The sequence below is a fragment of the Triturus cristatus genome, chromosome 3_1, assembly GCF_964204655.1.
Source record: "Triturus cristatus chromosome 3_1, aTriCri1.1, whole genome shotgun sequence".
NCBI classification, from domain to species: domain Eukaryota; kingdom Metazoa; phylum Chordata; class Amphibia; order Caudata; family Salamandridae; genus Triturus; species Triturus cristatus.
Window position 1 is genome coordinate 336,200,209 of NC_140583.1, and position 26,321 is coordinate 336,226,529.

Below are 26,321 nucleotides of genomic sequence, written 5' to 3' on the forward strand. Positions count from 1 at the left end.
AGTGCACGGACCTTATGTTCAGTGCCCTGGTGACAACATCACTTGCGTTATCTGGAGTAGATTGTGCGCCCTCACATTGTACTTCAATCACTCTTACCTGCCTGCTGTATCAAGTCTGGTGTTCTCCACACTTTGCTCTTCTGCACTTGACTGGGCTACTACTCTTACGGATTGACGCATGGGCAGACTCAAGTCAATGTCGCATCTGCCTCGCTCGACCAAACTTCGCATCGTGAAGAATTCCAAGGTTTTCTCTGCCTTTTCACAGTTGGAGGACTCCCTTACCTTATCGGTCTCGGATACGCCAATGGATCCTTCCAGAATTGCGCAGGACACTTCTAAATCTAATACGAAACGGCTCAAGTCAAATTCTCTTTCACCCCCAAAGCATCCAGGGTCAGTATCCATGGAATTATTGCTAGAAGAAATAAGATCCCTGCGTCCTTTTATGGAAGAGACCAACCTCAAGCTTCAGGTCCTCACAGATAACTGGTCACAAATGGAAACAAGGGTTACTTCAGTTGAAAATTCTGTTCAGTCACTTAAAGAGACCTCCTCGGTTGTCTCAACCTTAAAATCTCAAGTCTCGGACCTACAGCAACATGTGGAGCAGTTGGAAAACAGGAATAGGCGCAACAACCTTCGGATTTACGGCCTAGCTGAGGGATCAGAGGGGTCTGACCCAATCGCTTTCTTCAAGTCGTTCCTCCCCAAGGTCCTGCACTTGCCACAAGACAAATCCCTCAACATCCAGCGTGCCCATCGGCTGGGTCGGCCGTCTTCCTCTGCTTCCTCTTCACAAAAACCTAGAGGTGTCATCCTTTATTTCCTGGAATATACAGATCTCCTGATGGTTTTGACAGCGGCCAAGTCCCTTCCACATCTCACTTGGTCTGGTTCGTCCCTGTTCTTCGCTCAGGACTATGCCAAGGCTACTGCTAATCGCCGCAAGGCTTTTCTAGGATTCCGGAATGATCTACGGGCGATGGGGGCGCGATATGGCCTCTACCACCCTTGCCTCTTTAAAGTAACCTATAATAATCATACCACCACTTACGAGGATCCTGTGCGCTTGCAGAGCTTCATCAACGCGCACAGATCATCTGCTATGGATGCCTCCGGTCCTTCCTCCTCTGCTGGTTGACTAATGACCCTCTGATTTTGTTGATTTCCTTGCTGTGATTACAGCTGAGTTTTCCTAATCTCCGGATGTTCACTTTGCTGGTCCTTAATATGTTTGCTTAGTGGTTTGTTTGTCGCTTTGGATGTTTCTTATAGTCTCATTGCATTTTCCTAATTGGCTTTATTCCTTCCTTTTCCATTTGTTCTACAGGTAATTCTGTTCTCGTGTTCTGATAATGTCTCCCGGTCCTTGCCTCGTTGTTCCTGGATGTGTCGCCTCACCCAACTGGCTCCTTCCCTCCTCCACCCTATCTCGCACCCTTCCTTTGTAGGTACGTTCCTTTCCTATTTCCTCATTTGTTTTTCCCTGTATCCCTCCCTTCTTCCTCTTCTCTTGTTCGTACTCTTGTTCACATGTTTATATTTTAGCATGCTATCTTTGACTAAATTTTTTGCTTATGTAAGAGGTGCAGTCCTTGTTCCCCCTGATGCACCTGTTCTTCAGTTTCTCGTTTATCCTCTTCTTCTTTTCTTCTCTAGCATATCCACACTGGTTCTCTCTTTCTTCTTCTTTCTTCATGTCTTTTCTACGATGCATGGGCTTTTCATTCTTTGGTCATGTTTTTTTACATTTTTTGTAAATAGATTATTGTTATGTCCTTGAATATCTTGTCATGGAATGTGAAGGGTATTAACTCCCCGATCAAGCGTCAAAGAATTTTGTCACACCTAGCCAAATTGAATGTTGATATTGCATTCCTACAAGAAACGCACTTAAATGATGTAGAGTCAGTTAAGCTCAAGCGTGGATGGGTGGGTGAACTCTTTTACTCACAGGGTGATGGCAAACAGAATGGTGTAGCAATCCTTTGTCGCAAGTCTCTGTCATTTCAGGTTCTTACCCAAGAATCGGATGTTTCGGGTCGTTGGGTTTATGCCAAGCTATCACTCAAAGGTGTTCCAATCTCCCTTCTTAATGTTTATGGCCCAACTACGGGTGAGCCCTCCTTTTGGGCTGATTTTTCTCCACTCCTAACTAACTTTATGGATCACAACTTTATTTTGGCGGGGGATTGTAATCAACCTCTGGATCCCTTTATTGATAGGAAATCCATGGCCCCCTATATTCCCAACAAGCCCCATAAGCTATTTAGCCATGCTATCTCACAGCATAAATTGGTGGACTCCTGGCGCCTTTGCAATCCCAAACTGCGGGAGTACACCTTCTACTCTCCTTGTCATCGCTCCCAGTCAAGACTTGATTATATTTTTGTCTCCCACAACCTTGCTCAATCACTATTACATTCCGAGATAGGCCCGATCTTACTTTCGGACCACGCTCCCGTCCTTACGAGCGTTGATGTGTTCCCTAAGGTTAATGGTCCCAGAAGATGGAGATTTAATAATTCGCTCCTAACTGATCCCAAGTTTACGGCTAATTTCACTTCCTTTTTTGATGAATTTTTTCTGATTAACGATCACACCGATATCCCGGAACACACTATCTGGGATGCTTTTAAAGCGGCTGCACGTGACTTTATCATTAGTTATGTTGCGAACAAACGCAGGGCTGCCAGATGGTCCACCAAACAGCTCCTTTTAGATATTAAGAAGTTGGAACACACATATTTGACCTCCCACTCTGAGGATAGCTTGACAGCCCTTGTTGCTGCAAAACTGAAATTTAATGAGAAATCCACGGAGGACGCTTCCCTATACTTGTTAAAATCTACTGCCAAATTTTATGGGGGTAGGAATAAAGCAGGGAAGCTCCTAGCTAACTATTTAAAGATTAAGCACAATAAGTTAAATATTGAATCTGTTTATGACTCGAATGATAACCTGAAGCATAAGGATGTTGATATTCTGGCTGTGTTCTCTCATTTTTATGAAACATTGTACACATCTGAAACTCAACCCTCTCCCAACTCCCTTGCTCATTTTTTCTCCACCATTCACACGCCACCCACTTTTCCTCTTGACCTTTCCTCCCTAGAATCTGACATCACACAAAAGGAACTGCTCGCTGCTTTGCAACACCTTAAACTTAATAAGGCTCCTGGCCCCGACGGTTTTACCATTGAATTTTATCTTCATTTCTATAAGTTGTTGATCCCACGCTTGCATTCCATTCTCCATACTTTTATTGCTCAAGGTGCTTCCTCAGGGACGTTCTCAGATGCTCATATCTGTTTAATACCTAAACCTGGGAAAGATGTACAATATTGCAAAAACTATAGGCCCATCTCTTTAGTCAATATTGACTATAAACTTTTTGCTAAAGTATTGGCGGTCCGATTGGACCACCTACTTCCTGATCTTCTCGGTGAAGAGCAATCCGGGTTTGTTAAGGGCCGACATATTACGGACAACACCAGACTTTTATTTAATATTCTGTCAAAGTCTTCCCGCTGTCAACACTCACTTGCAGCGATTGCCCTTGACGCCAAAAAGGCGTTTGATCGAGTTAAGTGGCGATATCTCTTTCACACCCTTACTTGGTTTGGTTTTGGCCCTAAATTTATTTCTTTAGTTTCCCTGCTATACTCACACCCTAGAGCCGCAGTAGTTGCCAATGGCCAAATTTCTTCTTATTTCAGTCTGGGTAGAGGCGTTCGTCAGGGTTGCCCCCTTTCCCCCTTTCTTTTCAACCTTGCTTTAGAACCCTTTTTATCCAGAATATGTCAAAATCCCGCTATCCATGGTTTTCAGATTGCGGACCTTCATCTTAAACTCGCTGCTTATGCAGACGATATCTTACTTTTTCTTTCTAACCCCACGGAATCTGTCCCTGCTTTTCTGGATGAAGTTCGAAATTATTCCTCCCTCTCTGGGTATAAACTCAACCATGATAAATGTGAGATCCTGCCCTTGACCAAATTCACTTTCAAGCAAGAATTTTGTGAATCTCAATTTACTTGGTGCCCCACTCACATTAAATATCTGGGGCTATATATCACTCCCTCTATTCCTGACACTGTCTCTCTAGGTTTGTCTAAATGCACACAAAAAATTACGGACCTCACTGCAAGGTGGCACCCCCTATACCTCTCTTGGTGGGGCCGTCTTGATACCATTAAAATGATGATTTCACCCATCATTCTCTATACGCTATCCAATATTCCCGTATCTATTCCATTGAAGTTCTTTAAAAAGATTAACTCAACGTTATCTTCATTTTTATGGAGCTCTAAAAAATCCAGAATGTCTCTTGCTAGACTTATTCGTCCCGCTTCTGAAGGTGGTGTTAACTTCCCTGATTTTCCTGCATATCAGAAGGCCTTTCTGCTGCGTCAAGCCTCCCTCTGGTTACAAGACGTTGCTGTTCCTTGCCCTTTGTGGATTAAGGTTGAACGTACTCTTCTCTCTCCATTTTCTTTTACAGAGTATCTTGCTTTTTCTCGTAAACCTTCTTCGAATCCCACCCCTATTCACAAATATACCCTTAAGCTCCTGTTATCTGATGCCCCTGGCCCTCCTATGACTGTTGCTGATTTCCTCTCTTCCACCATTTGTCATAATAAGCATCTTCTAATTGGTAATAAACCCTTCTACTGGAAATCATGGAGATCCCGAGGTTTGATATGGATTTCGCAGCTCTTCTCTAATTCCATCTTTTTCTCTTTTTCTGATCTTAGTTCTTCCTTTGGCCTACCTCTCTCTTTTGTCCCTAAATACTTGTTACTTAAAAATACCGCTTTAGAGGTTTATGAGCGGCTCTCGGGCACTTCTTCTCCTTCCCCTGTTCAACAATCCCCCACTTTCCAACTCCACTCCCTCCTACGTACGACTCCCAAAGCATCCCTTATTTATAAATATCTTCACTCACACCAATCTCTCAGACCTAAATCCAAGGTTGAGATTCAATGGGAGACTGATTTTGAAACAGAATGGCCGATATCTCTTTGGGATAAGATATGGGCAAAACTCCGTAAAACTTCCAGAGCAGCCTCCCTGATGCAATCCTTATTTTTTATTTACAACAGACTACTTCATACCCCTTCTACACTACACAAACGCTTTCCTACTACCCCAAACACGTGCTGGTCATGTGGCTCCCCCAATGCTACCTTATTTCATATGATATTTCTCTGTAAACATGTGCATGACTTTTGGCTACAGGTGTGGGCTCAAGTCAATATTATTTTTCATGCCTGCATTCCTTTTTCTCTCACTCATCTTTTCCTGGGTAGTTTGTCCCCAGGTTGGGATAATGTAGATATGTATGTTCGCATTGTAGATCTGTTATTAGCTGTAGCCTTTCAGCAGATTACTGTTAATTGGAAAAATGCATCTAATATTTCTCTCAAAGGGTGGTGGTACAATGTTTGTCACAATCATAGACTCGATAATGCTTTTGTTTTTCCTGTTCAATTAGCAACCAAGCGAGCAGAATTATGGCTCCCCATTACATTGTATTTAGATAAATGTACTGCCCACCCATCTTGTCCAACGCCTGCTCAACAAGAGGTCTCATAACCCCCATGATACCCTTTCCGCATCCAAGCTTTTCTAATATACTGTTTTTTTTTTTCTCTCCCTTCTCTTCTTTCTCAAATGCCCATGTTCAAATTTTAAAATATCCAAGTGCCCATGATCAGTGTTTTTATAGTATACTCTCTATTACATGCTACATTCTGTTATTCCCTTTTTCCCCTTCTTCCCCACTTTCCTTCTCCCTTCCCTTTCCTAATTGATGTTATGTATTGATTTACTCTCTTGCATTGACTAATAAAAATGTTATTGAACTCAAAAAAGAAATGAGTGATACATGCATCTGAATACGAGCTGGCGCCAATCTAATCTCATACTTAATCAAGTATATAAAAAAAAACTTTAGCCCAAACCATAGGTGTTCTCCTATACCCATCAATAGTGCCAGAAGCAAATGTTCTGGAGCCCAGGAACTAAGGTCTACAAAACGCTCACTGCCTTCTGAAAAAAATGGATCTACTTCCAAAATGGGCTCTGTTTCATACAGAGTGCTTCTCTTTTACTGTGGGTGCATGGGTGCCTGCATGCAGTGATATAATTTAGAGGATTGTAGTGTTGTGGGCCCTCGGCCCACATGCTACTAAAATGATGGACTCCGAGGCAGTTGTATACTGGTTAACTGGCGACGAGCACGCGCACCCGGGTCTTTTATTTACAAGATTACGTTACTTGTGACGTCTGTGGTAGATGGGTGTGGGGTGCATGTTTGTCCAGCCCTCAAGGGAGTGGCCGGAAATACAAGTGCCTGCTGAGACGCTTAAACGAGTTCAGCAGGACACTAAATTCCTCCCAAACTTTATTGAAGAACAAAACAATCACCAGTCCAACCTGTGGAGGTAAACAACAATCAACTAAACACCGCAGGGTCCATCAGCCTCGCAAATCGTGCAGCAGGAAGACATCAGACATGGGGCTGGTAACTCGGGCTGCAGCAGGACAATCATCATTTAACCTGAGTGGTTCAGGACTAGAATGCTGGCTTGGAGATGTCAGTCGCACTCCGGTGGCATACCAGTGGGAACATGTCCTTTGATCCGAAGCTGCTCCACTCCGCTGACGTTGAGGGCGGTCTGTGGTGGGATCTAACAGTTTATTAAAAGAGGGTGCATCATGAGCATGGTTGGAGTCCATGGTGTAGGTTCATGAAGGTGTTGCTTGGTCGACTGAAGTTTCTGTTAGGCGACTTTGCTGTATCCTGTAATCCGACGGTGGGGCAAAATAAAGTCCAACCCTCCTGCCTGGGGGAGGCCCCTTGTCTGGGTTTCCACAAGACTGCTTGTGTGCTGCGTGTGTGCCAACATGGGGCAGCTGCAAAACCAATCAGGAGCCAGTGCCTAGTCGCTCATACAAACCTCAGGGGTGGATGAGTCTTGGTCCAGACATGCTCTTGCTGCCATAATTTGGATGCAAACCAGGTTAGCTGGTAGTCTCTGGCTCTTCTTCTCGGCTGGTGTGACAATGGTGTAGCACTCCAGTCCACTTGTTTGGTACCCTGGGGATGGTAGTGTCTGACGCACCTGACACCGACTGGCGTGTTGAAATGGCCAGCCGTGTGGTGAATCTGGATGACATTCGGTGATGACTTGCCTGGTGGGTACAGGCATTCGCTTCTTCAGTCGATCACCTGGAGTGGGGGTGGCCAGGCACTTCTATTTCCTTTGGTTAGGCATGTGCATTCCTGCACTTGAATGTCATGGGCTGCTGAACCATTTATGACAGTGGTGTGATGGACCCACTGAGAAACGTGAGGCAGAGACTCTGTTCACGCATGCTTGCGGCTTACTCGGTCTCCCAGCGGGTGGTTGCCAGGTCATTCTTGGGGGTGTCACTCACTTCACTTGCTGTTGGTGTTTCAGGATGCGCCCTGGCAGCAGCTCAAGTTTTATTCAATGTCAGACCCAGCCACTCACGACTTCCCCTCGGTCACACTTACATATTTCCTGCTGGTTGCGGTGTCATGCACATGGCAATGATGATGTGGTTGCTATTAGACCTGAACGACAGGTGGTGATGATCTTCCAGGAGAGGGGATTTCTGGAGGGACTTTGCAGCTAAATGTTTCTGTCTTGCTGAGGCTGTTCCTTCACCCATGGCATCTGCGGTCAGGAGCAGGGACGCCGACACTCGAGAACGGACAGTCTCACTGGGAAGCATTGGCTTGTGCAGTGGAGATGTTGAAGCCCTCCCTCCTACATTTGGCATTGCTTTGTCTCTGTGGAGAGGTCTCGCTCTCCTGGGTGCCTGCTCGGGCTGTCAGGTTCACGTGTGCGACGTTCTGCACACCTCTGACTTTGTGAGCTCCGTCCTCTTCTTGGGTGCCCTCTTCTGGCACGTTTGCTCTTCTTTCCGACTTGCGGCGTCAGACAGCCACTGGGGGGTGCCATGCTGTGCACATTCTCATGCCCGTTGCTGAACTTTTTGCTCATCAGCTTGGCTTCTTGACGCTTTGTCCTTGGGTTCAAACAGACTCTTGGCAACTTTCTTGGCTGAGGCATCTTTGCACTACTTAATGCTCTCTGCTGGGGTAAAGCATTTCTGCCGTCCTCGCTGCCATGACAGGTGGCTACAAGGGGGTAGGCTTACAGTTCAAGTTCGGTACTTGCCATGGGATCCTCAGAATGTCAGCTGTTCTAGGCGGAGGCGTGAGCCTTCAACCTCTCCTGGATCTACAAACAGTGACTCAGTGCTGCAGGGCTTTTCCTTCCATCTGCACTTGCTGCATAGGGTGAGGACCTGGCCCCCAGATACTCTTGGACTGCCATGGTGGCATGTTGTGTGTGGGCTTGCTTAATTTGTTCCCTTTGTGTCTTCCTCAGACTCAGTGTAGCTGCGGGGTTCATGTAGCTGACATCTTTGTCAGACAGGCCAGTGTGCAGCTGGCAGTGCTGCCTTTGCTCCTTTCTCACATGTCTTGGCAGCACATGTACTCTAGGTGGCACCACAGCCATCTTTCTTCAGGCTTCAGCAAGTTCTGTGTTGTGCAACTTTCCCTTACTGAGTAGGAATGCTACCCACTGTACCCAGGGATACAAGACCAAAGTGAGAGGGGCTTTGCTGGGTCTCCCTCCTATGGACGGTATGTCGCTTGCAGAACTTGTGTACTTGTCAGGGCTGCTTCCACGATGTGTTCTTTGGAAGCTGCAGTGTTACGAAGTGCTACTAGATGCCGCTGCAGGCAGTTTCTAGGAGGCCCGGTAGCGTTCCTCGTGTTGTGGGTCTCCTTGGTTCTCTCGGGCCACAACAGCTTTCCCTCACGCATTAGGGCCTTGTGGCTCAGGCACGCATGCAGTGAAGAAGGTGCTAGAGGGCCAGGAAGACACTGTGCCTGGAATGGTAGGGCTGCAACTGTCTTGAACACTTATATATATTTTTTTTCCTGCCCTATGTTGCTGCAATTGGCTGTTGCAGTGGATCAGCAGCTAGGTGGCGCTGCACGCTTCTCCAATGCGGCAGTCTGTGCCTGTGGGCCGCTGGAGTGAGGATCACACTGTGCAGCGGGGCAGCTTGCTGATAGTTGGGATTTTATCTGCTGCAGTGCTTCAATTCCGCTTTCTCTCGTGGGCCGCAACAGGTAGGTGACCCCTTGCGGCAGTGAAGTGCAACTGCCCGGGGGTGGCCGACCTTTCTCCTGAACCAAACTGGGTGATGAGGGGGGCTGGGGAATGTGCATGGTGTGGCTGTATGCCGGTTTACACCTTTCCCTCTCTGGGCCGGCCAGTACGTTGGAAGGCAGCTGCTCCTGCCTACAGGCCTCGCCATGCCCATGTTGGTGTTAGACTATCTTCTGAGGCCTTCTTTCGATCTGCACAGCTGACAGCACGGCGGCACTGCCGCAACAGCCTATCTCAGGCTGAAGTGGTCTCTCTGATGCTGCGGGCATGGTGTTCTAGGGGCTTGCAGACATGAGTGCGGCAAGGCGACAAGCCCGGTCAAAGTTCTAGCCCTGGTTGTTCTGCTGCACCTGACATGCCCCATTAAGTGTTGCCACCACTTACACTGTGGGGGGGGGCACGGCAGCCCTCTGAGACCTGTAGGCTGTGCTTTTCCACGCGGGCTTTACTTGCTGCAGGGGTGTGATGGTCTCACGGGATGCCGCTGTGTGCCAGCACAGGTCTCCCTCACCCGTGGGCACTGTGGCTATCACATCACCTCTTGGTGTTGCAGGAGGACGTCTGCTTCATGCGGACAGGGTCTGCAGTATAGCGGTGTCCTAATCTCGGTGTGGGCTGCGACCTAGCACTCTGTCACTGCTCATAGTTGCTGGCAGCGGTGTGGGGAAGGTCTAGAAACAGGATACTCCTTCCTTCATGAGGAACGGCTGAATGGCAGAAGATGTGATACACGTGGGGTCAGACCCGCTCGTCGCCATTGTAGTGTTGTGGGCCCCAGGCCCAAATGCTTCTAAAATGATGGACACAGAGGCAGGTATATACTGATTAACTGGCCATGAGCACGTGCATACTGTCCCTTTTACTAACAGGGTCACAACACTCGTGACGCCTGTGGTGTGCATGTATGTCCAGCCCTCGAAGGAGTGCCTACTGAGACACTAGAACGTGTCCAGCAGGACAATACAAGAATGCCAGTGGATCACTTCACACAATACACACAGACACTAACTGCATAATATATTGCGTTGCAACTAGTTTTGCATATTAGTGTGTGATAATAAAATAAAATATGTACATTAGTAATTCCATATAATTCAATTGATATATGCACATATCTAACTCTGTGTTACTCTAATTACATCACGTATCTCTCTATTTACATAAAACTATTTACTTTATATACATATTTTTTTTATTGTTTTAAATAGTTGCGCAAAACACAAATGAAGTGCGAGTGCTTTGTGTTTATTTGCATATATCTCTATAAAACATAGGTATGGTGCTTTAATTAAAACAATTATAATAAAAACTTCTAAAACATAATTGTGACAAAGTGTAGAAAAAAATCTATCTCTGTCCCGTCAAACTATTTGCCACAACTATTTGTCGTCATAGTGCTAGTCGGTGTTGCGGACATGATATCCTCATATTATGTGTGAATGTATCTATGTATCACACAGTCATACAAAAGTGTCCATTGTTGGAAAGGTTTATTTGGGAGGGCTTCTTAATGAAAAAGTAAAGTACAGGCCTAATGCACGAAGATTTTTGGGGGATATTTACAATAAAATGTTGGAGCGTGGTGTTACTACAAAATTGGTAGTGATGCGCTCTGACATTTTTTAAATGCAGGTATGCGCTGTAATTCCAAGTATACTGCGCACTGCTCCGTTTTCCCTAGCGCTAGTGCTAACAAAAACGCCTAGCGCCAACGCAGTCACTCTTGCGCCATGTTGCATTTGTTACTGTGCAGGAAGGCACACCTTCACCTGCAATATTTAAAGGTGATTTGCTGTTTCTATGTGTACTGCAGAATGCAGCACACATAGGGTAATATTTAGAAGACACGACGTTGTGGTGGCAATAGGGGCTTCGCTTTATTTACAAGGCAGTGTTAAGCCACTAAACATGGCTTAGCGCTGCCTCGTAAATAAGGCCCCCTTTTATGCTATACTTAGGGTGAAAGGGGAGGGGAATGGGTGTTGCTGTGGGCGTTCTACTGCAAAACCCATTGATTTTGACACTGCCTCATATTTACACAAAATTAAGACCAGGGAAATCCTGCAACATTTCTCCTCGTTTTTGCTGTTTCCATGTGTGCTGCATAGTGCGTCACACATAGAAACAGTAAAACGCCAATGATTTTTATGTGCAGGAAGGTGCTCCTTCCTCTACATAAACAATCATTTAAAATAAATTACGTTTTGCTACTTCTATGTGTGCATTATTAAGTTACAAAACACCAATTAAAGATTGTTTATGTGCAGGAAGGGACACCTTCAGGCACCTTTGCACGATGGTGCAAGGGTGCCTGCTTTGGCGCTAGGCAGCTAAATTTAGCGCTTGCGCCAGGGGAAACACAGGGCTGCACCAAATTCGTGTAAATATGGTGCAGCCCGGCATTTCTAAAGTGACGGAGTGTGTTGTTAGCCTTCTTGGCTTAACAACATGCTTCCACACTTTCCACTGTGAATATGCCCCATAGAAAGAGCAAAATACCGGGGGAAATTAATAATTTCTCCTCGTATGGCTATCCTAAAACCAGGTTTTACCTGGTTTTAGTTTTTGCCATTGTCCCATCCTTGTTAATATGGGGCAGTGTCAAAAGCAATGGGTCTTGTGGTGTAACGCCCACTGCAACACCCCATGCACTCCCTTTCAAGCTAAGTGAAGCACGAAAAGGGGCTTTATTTACAGGGCAGCAGCAAACCACGCCAAGTGGCTTAACGCCACATTGTAAATAAGGAGAAGGGGACATCTCCACCAGAACATCACTAAACATGAGGTTCTGGTGGAGAAATCCCCTTGTAATGCCCCCCAGTTTTTGTAAGCATCTGCACAGTGAACACACAACACACACACACTTGCAAGTCAGTCCTCTGAAAGGTATGAAAGCCTTCTCCAATTCCATAAACTCTACAGCAGAATTTCATCATCTTCACGTTTCTGACATCAGAATACAGCACAATAGCAGACAACTGTCACCGCGCACTGAGAGTGGCGCAAGTGCGTCTGCGTTGAAATCATGTTGTTATTGTGTTTATGGGCAAGAAGACACCTTCCCTCAAAAAAACAACCCTTCTGCTACCCCTGAAGAGGCATAAGCATTTGACACATTCCCAGGTTTACAGTGTGTTGTAAATCTGGGAATGTGTCAAATGCCATGTGTGTTACGTGGGAAAACCCACTGTAATTAATAATAATCTGTTTTTTGCGGTAAGTTGTAGCTTTCTGAATTTCTGTACAATATAAATTACAGAATGTCTCTTTAAGTGTTATGACTTGTTTATAAACAAAAAGGCAATATATTGTGCTGCTACTAGTGGTATAAGAGCAACATTTGGAAAAATGACATGAAAGCGGGACATGAAATGAATGAATTGATGTGATTGCAAGAGTCTGAACTTTTGGCCCCGGTGGAACTGTAACTGCTGCACCATTCAAATCATGACCCTAGTGCCTGCAAGGTAACTGCACTTGTGAATGCCTGTTTAGTAGTAGTAGTAAAATATAGCCTTGAAAGCATGAATTTAAAAATTGGAGCCTTGAGGCATAAGGTGAAGAGCACAGGATGTTTTTCAGATGAAATATAGGTGACAACGTTGTGCATGTATATTGTAAGCCTTTAATCCATGTTAGTAAGCCATACAAACGCGTAAGGAAAATTTGCTGCATCCAACAATTAAATGTGCAGAATAGATCAAGTGCATATTGGCCCGGTGGTGTATGTTTTTTTACTTTTGTTGTGTGTATCTATTTGAAGCAGGTAAACTCTGTATGTAATCCGATATTTGGAATCTAGCTCTGCCTGGTGGCGTTCCCTTCAATTATGTATTGCACTCATTTCTTGTGAACTTGAAGACTCTGGTGCACCGCTGGGCATCTCCAGCATTACATGGTGTCCAAGCTGTTAAAAGCAGGTGTTCCATTATTGCTCCTAGCAACTACATCGCAAGGATGGAGGAAGGTAGCCAGAGAGCTACCACAAACCTTCTCTAGTCCACATCTTTTCTAGATGCACAGATAGATTTTGAGCAAGCTCCAGCAATTACACCCATCTGTTTCTATATTAAAAATGTTGGAGCCTTACTACATCTTTTGCAATGTCGCCTCCTTGTCAGCGTTAAGATTTTATTTTTTCTTTACTAAATTGAAAGCAGTGCCTCACTTGCTTTTGAACTTTTCCACCTGTAGTTGAACGAGAACAGAAAGATTTCCATTTGCTTTCCCTCTGAAGAGATAAAGTAGAAGTTCAGCGCAGTCGGAATATGAATAATTAACCACAAGATGGCAGTATGGCTCCATGTTTTCTTTTCTAAAGACTTTAGTTGGTGACAACAAATTTTCCATTATTTTTTGTTGGTTTACCTATAAAACTACCCACACATATTTAGAACAATAGCTCATTTTAAGAAAGAGTCATTGATTTATTTGAAGAGACAAGGTGATGGTGATGCAGTTTTTTTCAGTGGCATCGGATAAAATTTAAAAGTGATTATGTAAAAAAACAGCAACATGTTTTTCTCTGTGTGATAAAACAAGTTTGTTTCTTCCAAGGGATTTATAATTCCAGCTTGACCTCATGGGCATCAATGTAGCCATGCCAGATACATCTAGAAAAATTCGATTTCAATGCGTGCAGCCAGAGAAAGTAAACAAAATGTGCGACACAGTTTCAATGCGTGCAGCCAGGGAAAGTAAACAAAAAAAGTTCCACTCAAAAGCAGGACACAGTATTTCGCCAACGCGAACTGAAAAGAGCCCCCTTTTCAGATATATTAAATACAAGAGAGTTCACAAGCACAGTGCTGATGCAAAAATGGCTGCCATGCGCCAACGCAGGTACCCTTGTACCATGGTGCAAGAGTGTCTGCATTGAAATCGTGTTGTTTTTGTGTGGGGAAGATGGCACCTTCCCCCACAAAAACAACCCTTATGCCACCCCTGAGGATGCATAGGCATTTGACGCATTCCCAGGTTTACAGCGTGTCGTAAATCTGGAAATGTGTCAAATGCCAAGGGTGTTACCTGGGAAAATGCACTGTAATGCCCATGGCATGCCTCCCCGTGGCAGTGTGATACCACACAGCGACTTGAGCTGTATTGCCTAACACCATATCTACGAGGTCATGATAAGCCATGCAGGGATATGGGTAAGCCCAGTGAGCGACACCAGAACGTTATAAAGAAGTTAATTGTGTTCCTAATAACCCTGGGCGTAGTTCGCGAAGTAGCACTTCGCGAAGCTACGCAAAGTGCAGTTCGCACTACGTGAGCTACGCGTAGCACTTCGCGAACTGCGTAGTACCTTGTTCGCACTGTGCCAGATGTCATTTTCAATGATTGCACAGTGCAGACACGCAACCGGCACTGTGCAATCATTGAAAATGGCATCTTGCACAGTGCGAGCTGTAGTTTTCTGCTGCTCGAGTAGATTTTTACTCGAGCGCCAGCTTTCTCAACGCGAACTGGTAGTTTCCCATCGCGAGCGGTCGCGAGCATACGCGACCACTCGCAATGAGAAACCTGACCTCCTCGCGTTGGGAATCTCGATGGGAGGTTTATTTTCGATGCTCGCGATCGCCAACTTGATGTTGCTGATCGCGAACAAGGAAAAAGTCTCGCCGGGATGTCATTTTGCTTGCTCGCGGTCGCCAACTTGACATTGAGGACCGCGAGCAAGCAAAAAATGACCGCAGCACTACGCAACACTACGCTATGCGTGTTCGCACTGTGCTATGTGCAATTCGCGTAGTGCGAAGTAGCGTGAACTACGCAAACTATGCGAGCGTAGCGTAGTGCTTTGCCCAGGCTTAGTTCCTAACTCCTGTTTGTAATGTGAAAAAGATGGTCTCTGGCCACTTGCACGTGTCAGTGAAATGTCAGCAGTGCCGCCTTACCACATGCACACAGAGCATGACGGCTGTCCCTCTCAGAAGCAGGTACACCTCAATGTTCATTTACTTTTATGAGAAAAGAGTGAGAACAACTCGACCCGATCAAAATACCACACAAGGGATGGCCTGTAACACGCAGGCATAACAAACAAGCTACTTTACAGCACATAAAATCCCACATTGCTTTTTCTTAGGGTTTGCTGTGAGCTTTCTATACCAGTCTGTGTTTCTGTGCTTTGCAGGTGGATATTGAGCAGCTATGGACAGAGTCTGTCTATTCCTCTGACTGGTGTTATCACTGGGGTGTGCAATTCTTTGTGAAATCAGTGGGTTGGTCTTCGCTCTATGGAGGTTTTGGAGGCTTTGGGATACCTTGTCTGCTCCACAGCACACTCAGACACTTAAGCAACCACTCACACACCCAATGAGACACCTACGCAGCCCATCCCAGACCCATTGAGACACTCACACATCCACTCATACACCCATTGAGACACTCACACACTCAATCACACACCCACTGAGACACTCATGCCTTCACTCACACACTCACTCTCAAAGGTTAATGGTTACAGGTTACAGTTCAGAAATAAAATGTTAAAAACGTAGAAATTCACAAATAAAAAACAAAGGTTACAGGGAAGTTCTAGTTCGGAAATAACAATAATAAAAGACAGAAATTCACGAAAAAAAAAAAGGTTACAGGGACGTTATAGCTAGCAAACAATATTATAAAAAACATAGAAATTCACTGAAAAAAACAAAGGTTACCAGGACGTTCTAGTTGGGAAATAGAATTAAAAAGACCCTCAGAAATTCACTGGAAAAACCAAAGGTTACAGGGACGTTATAATTAAGCTCAGATTTCACCCATACAACCCCATAGAAATTCAGCAATTGATGTTACCTGAGCTAACTATAACTTACACCCCCACAGTGCACTGCTTATTACCTCTCAAATTACATTATTTGTGACATGGTCAGTGACATCACTGATGATATCTCAAATCTCATCACTGATGACAACTCTGATGACATCATCCAGTGATTGTGAGCGTGTTCTAAGAGTTAAACATATATACTAAGTTACAACAAAAGTTAAATTACTATATTTTGAATGCTACTAATGAGTGGTACTATTTATGACATATATTATGTGAGTCAGTGAATGAGTGCCTGTATTGGGGAGTGAGTGTCTGTGTGAATGGCTGTATGAGTGAGTGAGTGGATGTTTGAGTGCTTGTATGGATATCTGAATGGGTATGTAAGTGGAGTGTGGGTGTGTGAGTTAGTGTAATAGTGCTTGTATAGGTGAGTGAGTAGCTGTGTTGAGAGGCTCTATGAGTGAGTGAGTGGGTGTGTGAGTGGCTATATAGATGAATAAGTGGGTGTCTGAGTGGCTGTATAGGTGAGTGTGTGGCTGTGTGAGTCGTTATATGGGTGAGTTACTGGTTGTAAAAGTATATGTATGGCTGTCTGGGTGAGTGATTGGTTGTGAGAATGACTGGGTGAATGAGTGGGTGTGCGAGTGGCTATATGGATGAGTGAGTTGTTGTGTGAGTGCTTGTATGGGTCTGTGAATGGGTATGTGAGGTGATTGTGTGAATAGGTATGAGAGGTTGTAAAGCAGTGTGTGTGGGTGTGTGAGCAGTTATGTGGCTGATGTCAGCAGTGATGTAATTTGAGATGTCATCAGTTATGTCACTGACCATGCAATAAGTGATATAATATGTGAGGTCATAAGCTGTGCATTTCGGGAACGTAAGTTATAGTTAGCACAGGTAACTATAGCTACTGAATTGCCATGGTTTTGTGCGAGTGAAATATGAGCCAACTTTACCTTCCCTTTCACCTTTGGTTTGATACATATATATCTATATATATATTACCTACTGGCGGTCGCCAGTAGGTAGTTATACTTAGGACCTAGTTTCCATAGGAAAAGCGTTTTTTTGATATGCCAATATCTTTGGCGCCATTTGACAAATCTTCGTGACATTTTCCCAAAAATAGGGCTGGACCGCTCAGTTTTTGTGTAGAAAGTTTCAGGCTGATTCGTCAAGCAGGGGCAGAGAAAAAAGGGGGGTCCCAAAGCACATTTTCTCCAAGTTATTTTCCATAGGAAACTTTATTACAGGCTACAGCCCAACCTACTGAACAGAATTACACCACATTTGGCAAAAAGGTAGGTCTTGGTTTAGAGTGTGCCCTTTTTTTAATAGGATAAATCCGTTCAGTAGATCCTGAGAAATTCAAATAAGAAAAATATCGATATCTGAGCACTGATGAGGGTTCGCAAACCCTCCCGGGCACGAGCCTTATTCTTATTTGGCTACCAATACTCCAAACAAGGAAGTGTTGGCAGCCATCTTGTGACTCGGTAACAGAGTCACAAGACACATGGTGAAACAAAGATGAAAAACATGAAAAGAGGGCAGGATACAATCACCCTGCCCCCCTAGGCCTGCTGAGGGGGTCCCACAAGGAAACCCAGGTCCAAAAAAAAGCATTTAAAAATAAAAAAAAGAAATCAGCTGAATTTGTGCTGGGGTTGCTAATCCGGCCGAGAAAATAGAAAAAAAACTCCCGCGCTTCGTTGTATTTAAGCCCCCGGGTGGGCCAGGTCCCAGGGGCATGCCTAATTATGCGGTGGTGGCCCGTGGGGGCCTCCAAAGCCCTGGGGACCGCCACCTCCCCGGGGGTTTATTAATGATGTGCAGGGGGCACGCAGCCCCCCTGCAGCCCCGGTGACTGCCACCTCCCCGGGTCATTGTGCAAAAAGTGTGGGGGGCCTCGCGGCAAACCCCAAGCCCTGGGGATTGCCACCTCCCTGGGGCTTTTATTATAATTAGGGCTCCCGGTTTTATGGTATTTATTTTTTTAACATTTCCGTCTGTATTTATCCACATTTATTTTTTTGTCATTTTATCTGTATATATCTGTATTTATTTTTGTCGCAAGCAAAAAAAGACATTACAGCTAGGATTTTTCCACATTTATTTAAATTGACAGTGCACACGGTTGTTATAGGTTTAGCTATATGTATATATGCGCCAAATTAAGTAAACACAATACAGTCATCTGAAAACTTTGCCACAGATTACTTGCAGTATTAGTGAGCTGCTGCTGTGTTACAATATTGAAAACACTGTCATTAGCCATGATTATTAAATGTAAACACATTTAGAATTTAGACAAGTGCACCTGTGCACTTTCAGTGAACTGAAATTAGCCCCACCCCCCGAAATTTGGCTCTAGTAGCGCCTCTGCCAACTACGGTGGCCTGCAGAGGACACGACGTGACTGTAGTTTCGCCTCTGAATTCCTTTGCTACTTGCACACGAGCGTGGAAAGCCCCTGCCCTCTGGGGCACAGAGCACTCACACAACATGTGTTCCCACATTGGCCCGGATCAGTTGTGCTGAAAGGCGCTTTCAGTTCATCGCCTTCACGTTTGACACCATTGGTTGTCTCTGCATTCAGAAAACAAAGGCTGAACATTCACAAGGTGAGGAGCCTGTCACTAGTGCAAGGGCCCCTTGAGCCAAGCAGAGGGGTCCCCTCATATCAGCTTCGACCTCTGCACCCATGAACCCAAGAGGGCACATGTACGTAACTTTAATGTGATTTAAATCCTGAATTAGGATAGAACACGTAATTGTGTGCACCACTGCTCACTACCGGCAACAGTGAAAGTGTGCAATGCTGGCAGTAAACACGTGTGCCTGTCAGCACAGCGCTTCCAGAGCAATGCTGCTGTAAGGCACTACGAGGCAGCTGCCCGGGGAGTTACTAGGTGGGTAGCAGCAGATTGCCCCTGGAGCCACCAGCCACGATCGTAGGGCACAGGCTTTGCCTCAAGGTGCGCAAATGAATGCCCTGGTGAAGTAGGCGTTCCTCTTCAAGGCTGCTGGGCACAGACCTGGGCACCTCATTTTTGAGTGAGGTGCTGCAAGACGTGCACCTGCCCATGGGGGCACATTGAGTACTCTTAATAAAATACACGGAGGCAACGCACCGCGTGTGTGTGCAAGATCATGTGTGAATCACTCGTTCTTGCACTGTGCACACACCTGGCTGCCCCTCTTTTGGGTGAACTGCTAAAAGAGACTGGTGCGCAACGCCCATTGTGCTCAAAGGGCTTCAGCCCCCACCACCCCTCCCGCCCCCCTTGTGTGTCAGCCCGGGCTAAGAGAGTTTCCCAGGCACACACAAACATGAGCTTATCGCAGCTGCACTCGAGTACTTCACAGGTCTTTAAAAGACCATTTAAGCGTTAACCAGGCGCCTGCCAGAGATTAATGGCCCAGCAGGTGTTAATGTGGGCAGGCATACACCACAATCAGGAAGAGGGGCATGGCAGACAACCCTGGGCTGGAGCACGTATTGCCGAACAATTCTCGGAATCGGATTTGGTTGTATTTTTCCGCTTCTATTTATAAATACAGACGGAAAAAAAATATTTTTCCATCTGTATGTATGTGTAAAAATCCATTTAATTATAATTAGGGGGAGGGGGGCAGCGCGGCTCCCTCCTGGAGCCCTCGATGTCCCTGGGGACCTCCACCTCCCAGAGCCAGCTCCTGCAATATCCCGGGGTGCCCACCCCCGGGACATTGCCGTTTGCTATGGCAGGGCGGGAGCACAGCTCCTGCCCTGCCATAGCAAACTCTGCTTTACTTCATTGAAGCGAGAGCAGGGAAACCTGCTCTCGCTTCAATGAAGCAGAGCAGAATTGCTTTTGAGCAAGGGGAGCTGCATATCAGCAGCTCCCCTTGTTCAAAAGCAATGCCGGCACCCGCAGGAGGCGGGGAGCCGGCGGGACAGTTTGGGCATTAGAGCTCCCCCCATGGTCCCAATCACAGAGGCCAGGCCCCGGGGGATGGGGTCCCCAAGCCTAAAAGTGGCCTGGGAGAGGGGCCACGTATCCCCCCTCCCCTCTAATAAAACATAAATAAAAAAATTCAAAAACATAGAGGCCGGCCCTGGGGGATGGGGTCCCTGGGGCCATAATTGGCGTGAGGAGGGAGGCCACGCGGCCCCCCTCCACATAAATAAATAAAATAAAAAAAGTCCGGCCATGCCCAGGGGGCCCCCTTCCCGTTTAAAAATAAATAAATTAACGAATAGGGTCAGGCCTTGGGGGATGGGGTCCCCAGGGCCCAAACAATGTAAAAGAAGGGGGGGGAGACACAGCCCCACTTGCAAAAAGAAATAAAAAAATTAAAAAGGCATTTCGCGAGAGGCCATTGTTAGAGTTTGTGCACAGCAAAGAGCATGTCCCCTCTCATTGCACTAGTGGTCTTATTAATAGCTCTCTTTTAAACATACTATTAAAAGCCTTTCTTGTTATCTCAGCCCCCTCCCTAGGCTTCTGTGTATGTTGCTTAATGTATTCACAAGTTTGGATTTTTCTGTTTGATTGCACATTGGACCTTGCATTTACCAAGGCTTATTTAGAAAACCCCTCCCTAGGCCATGTGTTACTTCAACTCGTTTGCTTAATAACTGAAGCTCTGCACCCCTTGCTAGAACATGGGCAGCAGGTGTTAATTCTACTCATTAGCATAATAACAGAAGCTGTGCACACCAGCATGTGAGAACCACACCCAGTTCTTTGAACCACACCCAGCTCTTCGAACCACACCCAGTCCTGTCTATAAAAGACAGCCCCTGTGCCTCATCCAGTGCTTGTGCTCGTCTACCTCCTGCTTACCTGAGGTCGTATCCTTCGGCGCTGGCATTCCTGCTCTCTCCTGACCTTCATTGGCTTCAATGGGCGTGACTGCCGGCTCTTCCTTCTTCCGGTTTCCGGCTCCTTCCTGCCTCAGTCCCTCTTCTGCCCACTGCAATCAACCTGCAAAAGAGAAAGAGGACAAGGTTAGACTGATCAGTATCCCTTTCCAGCAACAAGTAAGTGCAAAACCTTTTATTATCTGAAAGAACTTTGACGGCGATTTCTGGATTCATGTATAGACAATTTGGAACAAGATAGCTCCCACGAACTTGTGGAAGAATACTTTGTGGAACTTAGTGAAATAAACATTGTTTTACTTGGAACTTTTTAAAATCGAACAGAGGAAATCATTGGCAGCAAGGCCAACAGTAAAGCAAGGACTTGAACTAATTACCTGTGTTATCTTGATGTAAAAGTACAGTATTTGTTTTATAAAAGTCTGGAAATGTGTGAAAAGTGAGTTTACAATTAAGAACTTCGGCTTTAGTTATATTAAGGTGAATGTTAGATGTTGATAACTCTGATAATGATATTCGTTTGATTTTTATAGGAATATAGGAATTTTACAGTAATAGAAAACACATCCCAGAACAGTAACACATACCAAACCTGGAAGCTAAAGACCAGGATCCAAGAGGTACTTGTAGAAGGGAATTTCTAATAGATTAAGGGTTAGTCAGGAACACATGTAGGGATAGGTTGCACTTATCTGTTCTTTGTTTATATTCCAATAGGCACCCGTTTCTACAGAAATCAGAGAGGGCCGCAGCTTGTAATGGCACTTCAACAGTGGAAACGCAAGAACGGTGTTGTCTCTCTCTTTTTTTATTTTATCCACTTCCCCCCTTCCCTTGAGCTTCTGGTTCTTAGTGCACTGTTTCCACTAGTGTGCTGGAACAAGCGGTTTCAGGGTGGGGTCAGACTGTCTTCAACCTCCATCAGAACTGAACAGAAACTCAGGTGAGCTGGGCTTTGACATAAGCACAAGCCTTTAAAATATTCAGTTCTGTTGGACGATGAACGCCGGGGAAGGAATAGAGGGCATTGACACCACAGATATGGCGCAGGCCCTAAACGAGGACTTGACCCATAATGAATCTGTGTCTGGCATCTTACAACATATGCAAGAGGGAATAGAGAAATTAAAGTTGAAGAACACCTCTTTAAAACAGGATTTAAGCAATTATAATCCTAGGGAATCTCAGAGGAACACAGCTTTTACGCCGTTGTTTAAACCCCCTTCAGAGACAGGGGCACAATCTAGACATACAACTTTCCCTCCCCCAGTTGAGGTTACTGTTAATGTCCCTAATGCTGTGCCTTTAGCAGCACCTGAGCGTTTTCATGGAGATAGTAACAAATTCCATGTTTTTATCAATCAATGTCAATTACACTTCGTTTGTAAACCACAACAGTTCCCCACAGATGCTACGAAAGTGGCTTTCGTCTTGTCTTATTTGGGTGGTACAGCAGCCAATTGGTCAATTCCTTTTGTGGATAGAGATGATCCCATCCTCCATAATTGGAATCAATTTAAACGTACTATGACCGGCCTTTTTGCAAGACACACTTTTATGCAGGCAAGTGATAATGAGCTTTTAAATATTAAGCAAGGTAACAAGGATTTATTGACCTTTCTCACTCGTTTTAATCGTTTACTCACCGAGACACAGTGGCCAGAAGAAAAGCGTGTCTCCCTTTTTTATAAAGGTTTGAGAGACGAGTTAAAAGACGCGTTGGCTCATATCGTTGATTTGCCAGAAGACTATTCTAACTTTGTAGATTTAGTCGTGAAATTGGAACACAGACTAGGAGAAAGAAAGGGAGATAAATCTAAACTAGATTCACGGTTAACTTTTATTAGACATGAGAAGAAAGACACAGATAATAAACTCCCTGAACCTGAGCCTATGCAAATAGGAACACTCAGAGGACCACTCACGTCAGAGGAAAAAGAAAGAAGGAGAAAACTTCAATTATGTTTATATTGTGGCAAGGCAGGACATTTTGCCAGAGAATGTCCAGTAAAACCTAAAACTTCACGAAGGGGTACTGCATCCTCTATCTCCTCAACTGAGTCGGGAAACGATTAAGCTCGACAAGGGGGGAGGTTACGTGGTCGAGTAAGCATCCTACTCAAACATCTAATTCTGCAGCCTTCATGGTACCACACATACCTAGACATTTCATAATTCAGATATTTTTAATTGTAACTACCCAAGTTAGACATTCTCTCCCTGTCCTACTGGACTCAGGAGCAACAGGAAATTTTGTGGACAATAAGTTAGCTAAAACGTTAGGTCTTCCTATTTGTTTAAAGCCTTGTCCCGAAGCAGTATGTGCAGTGGATGGGTCAGAATTGACCTCAGGATTAATCACAAAACAAACAAGTCCACTTGTCATGGTCTGTCAAAACGGACATACAGAAATGATTAACTTTGATCTAATAGATACCCCTAATTTTGGCTTGATTCTCGGGGTACCCTGGTTAACAACTCATAACCCAAGAATTGACTGGGTGAACCGAACAGTTACTTTGGATTCCTCATTCTGTAGAACCAATTGCTATCAAGAAGCAGGTACAGAACAAAGCACGGTAATACACTGTGCTAGTGTTTCACAAGATGAACCAAGTCTCCCTCTTGAATATTCTGACTTTAAAGACGTTTTTGACCCAGTGAAGGCTAGTGTATTGCCCCCACATCGGTCATATGACTGCCGTATAGATCTTATCCCAGGGGCCCCTTTACCTAATAACAGAGTATATGCTTTGACTGACGAAGAGACCAAATATTTAAGAACCTATCTAGACGACCTACTGCTGTCTGGGTTCATCCGACATTCCACATCTCCAGTGTCATCTCCACTTTTTTTTATCCCGAAGCCGGATAAATCTTTGCGCGCGTGTATCCGCTATAGAAGATTAAATAAGGCTACAATAAAAAATAAATATCCTCTTCCGCTAATACCTGTGTTGTTGGATCAATTAAGGCATTCTACTGTATACACTATACTTGATCTGCGGGGAGCTTACCACCTGGTCCGAATAAAAGAGGGGGATGAGTGGAAGACAGCTTTTAAAACAAAGTTTGGTCTATTTGAGTACACAGTAATGCCCTTTGGGTTGTGTAATGCCCCTGCGGCTTTTCAATTCTTTATAAATGAGGTCCTACACGAATTCTTGGACGTTTGCGTCATAGTATACATAGACGACATTCTCATTTACTCTAAGAACCCGGAAGAACATACCCAACATGTTCGTGCAGTATTATCAAAGTTAAAAGAAAATCATCTCTTTGCAAAATTAGAAAAATTTACTTTTAATGTCAGCAAAGTGGACTTTTTAGGATACTGCTTGTCACCTCAAGGAATAACTATGGATATAAAGAAAATTAGTGCTATCACTGATTGGCCAGAACCATCATCTGTGAAAGATGTTCAGAAATTTCTGGGTTTCGCCAATTTTTATAGGAGATTTATTTCTCATTTTGCAGACATTGCGGCCCCAATAACCACCTTGTTGCGGAAAGGGCAACAATTTCTTTGGTCTGATGAGGCAGCACACGCCTTTCAACTCCTGAAACAAAAGTTCACTTCAGCCCCAATTCTGACACATCCTGATCCTGACTTGCCATTTTTTGTTGAAGCGGATGCTTCACAAGTAGCTTTAGGAGGAGTTCTCTCCCAACGGAATGCTTTAGATGGCCAATTACATCCTATAGCATTCTATTCCAAAAAGTTATTACCAGCTGAACAAAATTACACTGTGGCTGAAAGAGAACTATTAGCTATCAAAGTAGCCTTTTCGGAGTGGAGGCACCATTTAATGGGAGCTAAGTACCCTGTTACCATCTTTTCTGACCATAAGAACCTACAGTTTTTCGGATCACTAAAAGCACTAACTCCACGGCAGATGCGCTGGTTAAATTTTTTTAGTACCTTTGACTTCGTTATAACCTATAGACCAGGTGCACAACAAATTCAATCTGATGTGCTATCTAGATACGGACATACCTCAGACATGAAACAAGACAAAATAGGAGAACCCATTATTCCTCCCCAAAAGCTTTTGGCACCAGTACCACAGAAGGATTTCATCACAGATCTATATAATGCACACATGAAAATAGCACCTCAAGATTGGTTAAAGGATTCCCATAACACAATACAACGAGGTTTATTGTATCACGACAACATGCTGTTAGTGCCCACCACAGAATTACAAACACAGGTGATAATTTGGCATCACGACTCACCGTTGGCAGGTCATCCTGGCTGGGTAAAAACTCTGGAAAATGTGCGAAAACACTTTTGGTGGGATAATATGAGTAAGGACATTAAGCAATTTGTCACTACCTGTCCAGTTTGTGCAAGGGATAAATCTTCTCATAAGGCCCCTGACGGTTTGTTAATACCAATGCCATCACCCAAACAACCTTGGCACACTGTGAGTGTAGACTTTATTGTAGGTTTACCACTAGTAAAATCCTTCACAACAGTGTTAGCGATAGTGTTTTTTTTTGTCTAAAATGGCACATTTTGTACCCTTACGGAAATTGCCAACTGCGGCAGAATTTGCCGATATTTTTATAAGAGAAATTGTGCGTTTACATGGTTTGCCAAGTAAAGTGGTGTCAGACCGAGGCAGCCAGTTCAACTCTAGATTTTGGAAAACCATATGCAAAAAACTGAAAATAGATGTGGCTTTATCCACTGCTTTCCATCCGGAAACAGATGGACAAACTGAACGACTGAACCAAACCTTACTTCAAATGCTGCGTTGTTTATTGGCTGATTATTCTAGTGAATGGTTGGAAGCTGTCCCAGTAGCGGAGTTTGTTTATAATAATACTGAACATGCAGCTCTACTTTGTTCACCATTCTATTTCATGCAGGGGTATCATCCAAGAGCTATACCCATTTTGTTAGAAGATTCCCTGTTGCCTACAGTCACAGATAGACTAACGAGATTAGGTGACATACAAGACAAGGCCAGGAAACATTTATTAAAGTACAAAGAAAACATGAAAAAACAAGCAGACAAACACAGATATGAGGCCCCAATGTATAAAATCAGTGACAAAGTATGGCTCTCTACAAAGAACCTAAATATAGAGGGATCCCGAAAGCTGCAACCACGTTTCGTTGGACCCTTTAGTGTAACTGCCATAGTAAACCCAGTAACAGTAAAATTGGATTTACCAAAAGAATACCCAGTACATGCTACTTTCCATGTGTCCTTGCTTAAGCCGTACAACCCAAAAACCCGACCTGAACCACCACCTCCACCCATACCAATTAAGGAAAATCTAGAATATGAAGTGAAAAGAATTTGGGGACGTCTGTTTCATTTAGTAGAATGGAGAGGTTATGACGAAACTGAGAATTCATGGGATCCAGCATCCTATGTACATGCCCCGCGGTTGATTAGACAGTTTTATCTCGAAAATCCAGGGAAAC

General features: G+C 44.6%; 1 long non-coding RNA gene across 4 annotated transcripts in view; it reads right to left on the reverse strand.

Annotated features, from left to right (window-relative positions):
* LOC146860214 (uncharacterized) overlaps positions 1–26,321 on the reverse strand; it is a 111,657-nt gene that overhangs the window by 41,768 nt on the left and 43,568 nt on the right. For all 4 annotated transcript variants that reach the window (XR_014978803.1, XR_014978804.1, XR_014978806.1 and 1 more), the window contains one exon: positions 20,841–20,981. This is a non-coding gene — a long non-coding RNA (uncharacterized LOC146860214). The remainder of the gene's footprint in view (positions 1–20,840; positions 20,982–26,321) is intronic.